The sequence below is a fragment of the Gossypium hirsutum genome, chromosome A06, assembly GCF_007990345.1.
Source record: "Gossypium hirsutum isolate 1008001.06 chromosome A06, Gossypium_hirsutum_v2.1, whole genome shotgun sequence".
Classification (NCBI taxonomy): Eukaryota; Viridiplantae; Streptophyta; class Magnoliopsida; order Malvales; family Malvaceae; genus Gossypium; species Gossypium hirsutum.
In genome coordinates, this window is record NC_053429.1 from 12,626,866 (window position 1) to 12,635,764 (window position 8,899).

Below are 8,899 nucleotides of genomic sequence, written 5' to 3' on the forward strand. Positions count from 1 at the left end.
AAATAACATAGACTAACTATTAAGAACAAGACATAGCTGAGCAACTATTTCAATTCAAATCTCGACAAAAATAGGGATCAAATTTAATTTTGGGGATTTCAACAAATAATGGGTTAAGGGTTAATATTAAGGGTAATACAAGAACGAGCTTGTTAGGCTCAAGGGGGTTCACTAGGGGTTAATTGTGGAGGTAGGCTTTTCATGTCATGGGTGGGTTAATCCTAAGTGCCTTAATCATTTTAACATATCAAATCAAATGGTGTGGTCTTGACATGCATAATCAAGCGAGTTCTAGAATAACAGTTCAATACTGACGCGCTCAAAGCAATAATAAAAGTGAGCATGAAAGAATTAATAGATGCTCAAAAAGCTCAAAAATCTCAGAAGAATTATGGCTTTTCCCACATAGACACGTCCTGAGGCACGCCCATGGGATAGGCCGTGTCTGTGTGGGAAACCTATATTCAAGAGCTCTGTTAGTAAGTTAAGTGTTAAACACTAAAATTTAAAGAAGTTAATACAGTTAGTGCTCGGGTTGCCTACCGAGAAGCAATTATTTATAGTCTAAGCTCGACTTACCTCTCTATTGAATGGTCATGGTGGTTCGAGGAGTTTATACTCCTCATTCCTGCTATCATTCTAATAAAAATAAGGTTTTAGACGGGTGTTGTTTACCTTAAAAGTGCCAAACTTGGGATGACTTACCTCTACTGCATCGAATGGGAAAATGCTAAGTACCGTAAGAGGGATTTCTTCATTCAGTTTGCTAGTGACAATGTGAGGATCTGCGGCATCTAATAATACTTTATCTCCAACATTAAGTTGATTTGGGAAGGTATTGAGCTCATTCTGGCGTAGTTTTGGTTTATCGTGTGTTCTCCGTTTATGCATCCGCCATTTATCTAGCTCCTCGATTTGTAGCCTTCGACCTTCATGAATAGGTCCTCTGCTACTATTTGAGAATGGCTCTTGTACTTCTTTCAGACCTATTTCCTACAAAGTAGGTTGCACCATATTGTTAGTTTTAGTAGAATGGTTTAGACGATCACCTTCAATTTTCGATGTGTTGCCAGAATTACGAGCTTGAAGGGTGATTGTTTCGTCTCACATACGGAGTGTGAGCTCACCTGTGCCAAATCAATAATTGTTTTTACAATTGCTAAAATGGGCCGTCCTAAAATCAAAGGAGTATTGCTATCCTTCTTTATGTCTAGAACAATGAAGTCAATGAGAAATATAAATTTATCGATTTTAACTAGCACATCTTCAATAATACCCCTAGGAAATCTTATAGTTTTATCTGCTAACTGAATGCTCATCCTAGTCTGTTTGGGTTTCCCAAGACCTAATTGTTTGAACATTTTGTAGGGCATGACGTTGATACTAGCCCCTAAATTAGCTAATGCATTATTAACATCTAAACTACCAATTAAGCAAGGAATCATAAAACTCCCTGGATCTTTTTGTTTCTTGGGTAGTTTATTCTGTAGAATAGCTAAGCAAACTGCGTTTAGCTAACTTTTGCTTATTTGCTAAAAGCTCCTTTAAAAATTTCATTGTGTTTGGCATCTGCGATAGGGCTTCAATAAACGGTTAGTTAATATGTAATTTTTTAAGAGTTTAAGGAATTTACCAAATTGTTCATCTGAACGGTCTTTCCTTGTCGCATTAGGGTATGGCATACGACGTTTATATTCGACATTCACTAATTTGTTTTTATTATGACCTACCTCACCTTGACCTTTGCTCACCACAGTTTCTTGCCTCGGTTCTGGCTCAGGCTCAACGAATCCTTCTTCATCTTGAACATTAATTGCGTTGAGTTGTTCCATTGGGTTGGGTTTAGTATTACTTGGCAAGCTACCTTGTGGTCGTTCAGAGATTAGTTTGGACAGTTGGCCTATTTGAGTTTCGAGCCCTTGAATCGAAGCTTGTTGATTTTTAAGTGCTATCTCGATATTCTAAAAATGAGTTTCTGACACCGATATAAACTTTGTGAGCATATCTTCAAGGTTTAGCTTCTTCTCTTGTTGGTATGGTGGTTGTTGGAAGCCTGGAGGATTTTGTGGCCTTTGATTCCCTTGACCTCCCCATGAGAAATTTGGGTGGTTCCTCCAACCTGCATTATAAGTGTTACTATATGGGTTATTTTGGAATCTAGAGTTATTGTTACCCATCTATTGGACTTGTTCCTCCTCGATGCTAGGGTTGAAGGGTTGATACTCTGTGCATGCTCCTCCTCCATTCGTCTCGCACCTCATTACTGGATGTACCTGAGTAGAACTAAGTAAACCATCAATCTTTTTATTTAGAAGTTCTACCTAGTTTGACAGCATAGTAACCGAATCAACTTTATAAATGCCTACTGTTTTAGTTGGCTTAGTCCTCATGACTTGCCACTGATAGTTATTCAATGACATCTCTTCAATAAATTCGTAAGCCTCTTCAGGTGTTTTGTTTTTGATGGTTCCACCGGCTGTTGCATCAATCATTTGCCTTGTCGAGGGGTTCATACCATTGTAGAATGTTTGAGCTTGCAACCATAGAGGTAATCCATGATGAGGACACCTTCGCAGTAGGTCCTTGTATCTCTCCCATGCATCGTAAAGAGTTTCTAAGTCCATCTGCACAAACAAAGAGATATCATTACGTAATTTGGCTATTTTAGCCGGCGGGAAATATTTTAATAAAAAATTTTCGGTCATTTGTTCCCAAGTAGTAATTGACCCTCGTGGTAACGAGTTCAACCACTATTTAGTTTTGTTCCTCAATGAAAAAGGGAATAACCGAAGATGAATGGCATCGTCAGAAACGCCATTAATTTTAAATGTATCGCAGAATTCCAGGAAATTTGCCAAGTGAGTGTTTAGATCCTCATCATAGTACAAGGAGCAGGATTTTAATTTGCTAGTTCAACGGTTATCGCAGGAGGTAGCTGATTGTCTTGGTTTTCAGCCATCTCCTCGATTAGGGTTTCGAATATCGTCCTCTTGCTCGTTCTCTGTGTATCTTAAGCTTCGCCTTATTTCTCTTTGGTTTCTACGAACTGTGCGATCGATTTCTTCGTCAAAAAGTAGTGGTCTTGAGGGGTTTCTTCTAGTCATAAACTATAAAAACCTGCCAAGAGAAAGAAAAAGTAAATTAATAAATAATAATAATAATAAAATAGAATTAACTTGCAAGAAAAATAAATGGCTAAAGTAATAAAAATTGAGCGTTCCTATATCTTAGTTCCCTGGCAACGGCGCCAAAAACCTGATCGCGATTTTTTTGTGATAGGTTCTAAATATTTATAAATAATTGTTCTTGAAACTAACTATTATCACGATATAGGCAAGTGTACCTATCGAATAGTAGTACAGTTTTAGCAAGACTGAATTGTCGAACCCAAAGGAACTAAAAGTACTAGTAATGACTGTCTTTCTATTATCTAGCCTAAGAATAAAGGGGTTTGTTTTAACTAACTAATTAACTAAACTAAGAATTAACAAAAAATAGAATTGGGGGATTACTTTTGGAAAACGATTGGATTAAGACAATACTTAAGGAAGAATCCACCTAGACTTCACTTGCTATTCTGATTCCGAATCGAACGATTTATTCATTTAACTTGCTCCATATAGATCCCTAAGTTATGTTATTATCCCTATTCAAGACTAAAATCGTCTAATCCCTAGATTGAATAATTGAGACTTTTCTCTAATTAACACCCTAGGGTTGTATTAACTTGATCTATGGATCCCCTTATTAGGTTTCACCCTAATCCTATCTCTAGGCACACAATCAACTCTACTTAATTATGACAATTGTACTCTTAGACAGGGTCTATTCCTCTTCTGAATAAAAGCTTAACTTGAATCAATATCCTGGAATATCAAAACAAGAATTAAGAACACATAATTAAGAACAAGCCAAATATTTATCATACAATTCAGAAAATAATAACAAGATTCGTCTTAGGTTTCATTCTCCTTAGGTATTTAGGGGATTTAGTTCATAACTAAAAAGGAAAACATCTTTGAAGAATAATGAATACAAAACATAAAGAAAACCCTAAACTCTTAGAGGGAAATTGAGGGGAGATCTTCAGTCTTGATAGTGAATCCGGCTTCTGAGATGGATCAACCGGCTTCCCTTGAGAAGTTCCCTACCTTCTTCTCTTTGTGTCTCTCCTTCTTCCTCCTCTAGGGTGTATTTATAGGCTTTGGAATTCCTAAGAACCCTCGAAATTAGCCTTTTCTAAATTGGACCCAACTAGGGCTCTGCAAGGACACGTCCGTGTCACACGCCCGTATGTGATTACTTCAGGCCGTGCTCGAACCTGTTAGAACGGCACGGGCGTGTGTTCTACTCGTGTGAGTCGTGCTTTGATTCTTCCAAATTGACACGGTAGTGTGTTCTGCCTGTGTGAGGAAGTCCAGACCATGTTGATTTTATACTTTGGCCCATTTTCTCCGTTTTTGGCCCGTTTCTCGTTCCTTTCTCTCTTCTATGCCCGGTGATTCTGTATTGTTCTGTAATGTTCTGTCTATCCGGTGATGCCCCTTACCTATTCCGGTGACGGTTAAGGGATAGGGGTGTTACAGTGAGAGTATGAAGAAAGAGTACATGTATGCATTTAAGGCTTATTTAATATTGAGATTGTAAGTAATTGAGATTATCAAGTATTAAGTAAGTGATGAGTTTTGAGTTATGCTTGTGACACTTTATGACATGATTAGCAATATGCCTATATTATGAAAGAGTACTCATGTGTTAAGTGAGATGTTGCAGGTATTTAAGAAAGCTATTAAGTAAGGTGCCTTTTGTATTCTGAGCCTTTGGTAAGGTTACCGAAGAGTAAGATGGGAAAGTATGAACTAAACATTATTTAAGCAAATTATGACAGCATAGTAGTAAGCTAAATTGATTGCTAATGCTTATTATTTTACATATGAACTTACTAAGCTTTATAAGCTTACTTCTTTCACTTTCCCATGTTTCACAGTACTTAAAAGAAAGCTCAGGTTGGAGGTCGTCAGAGATCACTTCACACTATCGACTATCAAGGTACCAAATGGGTATCTTTGTTTACAAACGTTCTACTTTATGGCATGTATAAGGACTTAGCCATCTTGTGTGTATGTCCTTATGATTAGGCTAAAGAATGGTATGTAAATATTTGATATTTATTAGCTATTTAAATGGATAATGAAGAACTTGTTTTGGTGTTATGTATGCCTAAATGGTAGTTAATACAAAGAAATCATGAAAAAGTGAAATTAGCATTAAAACAGTATTGAACAGCAGCAGTGATGTGATCTTGAAAAATCACCAAGAATAGTAGAAACGGAATTAGCTGATAAATAAGATATATAATTAAAGCTTATTGAGTCTATTTTCATATGAAAGAATTGGAGTAAACAAAAGAAGTGTATATTAAGAGATATTTGAATTTTAGTAAGACAGGGTCAGAACGATTTTTGAATCCCCTGTTCTATTTATAAATTCACTAAAAATTTTTAAAAAATAATTAGGAGTTATAGTTTATATTTATAGATTCCTTAGTTAATCTAATTTCAAGAGAAATAAACAGCATGGTTATTTGAATTCTGTACAGGGAGAAAATTGATTTGTAGTGAGAAGAGGTCAGAGTAGTCAAACAGTGCAACATGGGAAGCTTTAACTAATAAACTGTACTAATTGGCTAGACCAAAAATTTTGGAAAAAACTAGTAAGAAGATATATGAGTCTAGTTTTAGGAAAAATTCACAAATTTAAATTTTGAGTTTTGTGATTTGAGTTATAATTTATTTAGTGACTATGATGCAGGTGGGCAATTTTATAAGGAATAATGAAATAAATTGTTTTGATTTGTCTAAGTATTCGAAAAATTTTTAATGTTCCCGGTTTGGCCCCGAACTATTTCAATTGCATGTTTTAGGGTCTCGAGGGCCCTTTTTAGAGACATATTGAATGAATGTAAATAAATTAATTTTAAAAGCAAATTTTATGCCCTAAATTAGTAAGTTAAGTCAGGTAACGCCTCGTGCTCGACTTCGAAGATGATCTCGAGTAAGGGGTGTTACAAACTTGCTTGAATCAATTCGGAGAATCTCACCATCTGAGTATTTCAATTCAATATACTTTCTACCATAATTTACAATCACATCATGTACCGCTAACCAATCCATGCCAAGTATTACATCAAACTCCTCGAATGGCAATAGCATAAGGTTAGCCGGAAAACAATGACCTTGAATCGTCAAGGGATAATTCTTACCGACTTTATCGACTAGGGCTGACTTGCCTAGAGGGTTTGACACCTTAATCACAAATTCTGTATTTTTTATTGACATATTCATACTAGACACCAATTTCATGCAAATGTAGGAATGGGTTGCCCCTGGGGTCAATTAAGGCAATGACACTAATATTATAAATAGAAAATGTACCCGTGATAACATCGGGAGTAGAGGCTTCCTCTCGAGCCCGTATTGCATAAGTTATTTCTGGGGCTCGAGCCTCTAATTTTGCAGTCGTATCCTTGGCAACAGTTTGACTACCACTTGCACTTTCAGGATGTCGTGGTGGTTTACTTCGAGGATTAGGAAAGTTAGACTTTGGGGCTAAATGCACCTCTTTATCTTCTTGTTTCGGGTAGTTTTTAAGGAAGGGGTCAAGGGAACCACATCTAAAATATGCCCCACTCTTCATTCAACATTCCCCAAAATGAAACTTGTTGCAGCTCTTACATCTCGACTTTTGTTCATCTACACTCCCCACACTAGTTAACCTAGGGGAGGAAGACTTTGGGTTGTGTAACGCCCCAATTTTCGAGAATTCTGTGTATGTTGGTAAATTTAAAATTTCTGTGTTTTGTCTGTTTGGCGTAGGTTTAATTATGTTAGTGGGCCTCTAGAAGACCCAAGTTTAAGTTAAAATTCGGTAACTTTAGTTAATTTTAGTTCCATAGAAAAAAGGGGTTCTGGTTAATTGGGCTTTTAAGTATTAATTGGGTAAAATAAAACACAAAGAAGCAGGTGGAAAAGTGGCATGTGACGCCACTGGGAAGGCTATAAAAGTGGCGTGTGGATGCTAGAGGGAGCTGAGGTTCAAGTCACAATGACAGCATATTAAGGGAATTATTTTTATGTTTAGAAAGGGTAAGCAATGGAACTCAAGTAAAAGACTGTCAGGAGGAGTTTGAGTTGCTCAGGTGATTGAGTAAGGAGGGGATAAAGGAGAAGATTTAGGAGCTGATAAGGGGAGAAAATCAAGGAATCTGAGTATGAAGTAAGAGTTGGCCGTATAGGGGACTCTGTAAGTGCACATTCGGCTAGGGCACCTTATGTTGGGAATTTCGGCATTTGGTCTAGGGCTGCCGAATTCTTTTATATTTCGGGACTAGGTTATTTAGTTTGTTCTGCCGAAAATTAGGTTTCTCTTCTCTTCCCTTTTATTTTTGCTAAAAACCGAAGACTTCACCTATGCTGACTTCACAACCACAACACTGAATTCTCTGCTCATCTTTTCTTTTTCTTTTAGCCGAACCTAGAAACCCCTCACTGTGTCGTTTTCTCCATAGCCGAATACTACCTCTTTTCTCATCCTCTCCCTTCTTCTATCTTCTCTTTTCCTCATAATCAAACTTATACCCTTCCTTCTCTGTCGCATCCATTATTGTTACCATCTCTCATATTCTCCAAGAGCCGAATCTAGTGGTAGCCGAACTTCTCTTCTCTTACTTACTTATAAAAACCGAAATCTATAAACCTGTGGTGGAGGAAGCCGAAACTTGGGTTGTTGGAATCTGTTTCTTCTCACGAGTACGGTAGATCAGGGTTAGGATCGTGGATAGGCGCACTCTTTTAAGCCGAACAACGATGGTAAGTTGGTGAAATAATTTGCGTTAATCATACATGTTTTAAGAAAAAGCTGAAACCCTTAAGAGGGGCTAACGTTTGGACTAAGGGCATTATGCCTCTGTTTTTTTGAATGTGTAAGCATTAGCGTGAGAAAGGGAGCTTGCAGCGAAGGATTTGAAGACTATTCGGTTGGATCCTTAGATCTAATCCATATTTCGGCAAGAAGGTAAGAGCAATAGGGTTTTAGGCATGGTTGGCCGAATATGGTAAGAGGTTAATACATAGTCATTTTTGATAGTTAGATTAACGTGTTAGTAATCCAATTGTAGGCAGTTTGTGTGTGGATCTCGTCAGCATATCATCGTAAACAGGTGTGTAACTGACACCCTCTCATAGACTAGATCGGCAAAAGCCGAAATGCCAAAATACTGAAAAGTCAGTATTTTGAGAACATGTGAGTGTGCGAACGCTCGTGAGATTAATAGTTTGATGTATATGGTAGATTAAAGTGATAAGACTATATAGTGCAGGGCTCTGTGCATTTGATGTTTTTGGGCTTAATGGGCCAAAATCGGGATAGTGGGCCAACGGGCCCAATTTGGTAAGAAAACGCGATAAGTGTCTCTGGTCGTACGTAAATGGCTATGTTATGCATGGAAACCTTAAGAGTAGTGAAATTACTTGAATACCCCTATGTATGGAAATTATTGATATACCTCTAGGTGCAAAATTACCATTATACCTCTAGTGTTACTTTTGACTGAAAAGCATGATGATTTAATTCTGTATGATGTATACCATGATTGTATATCTGCTGCATGGGGACATAGGTTATATTATGGAGGAAGCGTCCTGGTGGCTATGCCATAATTATCTGATCTAGTGGCTCTGCCACATATATCTGTTCTGGTAGCTTTGCCACAATTATCTGTTCTGGTGACTCTGTCACATTATCTGTTCTGGCAGCCATGCTGCATATTTTTGTGGTGTGTAGCGGTTGGGTGGGTCGAGTAGTCTCCCCACATGGTGAAAGGTAGGTATGGGGGTGCATG

The 8,899-nt window shown here is 37.5% G+C and overlaps 1 non-coding gene across 1 annotated transcript; it reads left to right on the forward strand.

Annotated features, from left to right (window-relative positions):
- The first annotated feature begins 2,550 nt into the window (after positions 1–2,550).
- LOC121231741 (small nucleolar RNA R71) lies at positions 2,551–2,656 on the forward strand. Its single transcript, XR_005929796.1, has one exon. It is a non-coding gene; the product is annotated as a small nucleolar RNA R71 (small nucleolar RNA).
- The last annotated feature ends 6,243 nt before the right edge of the window (positions 2,657–8,899 follow it).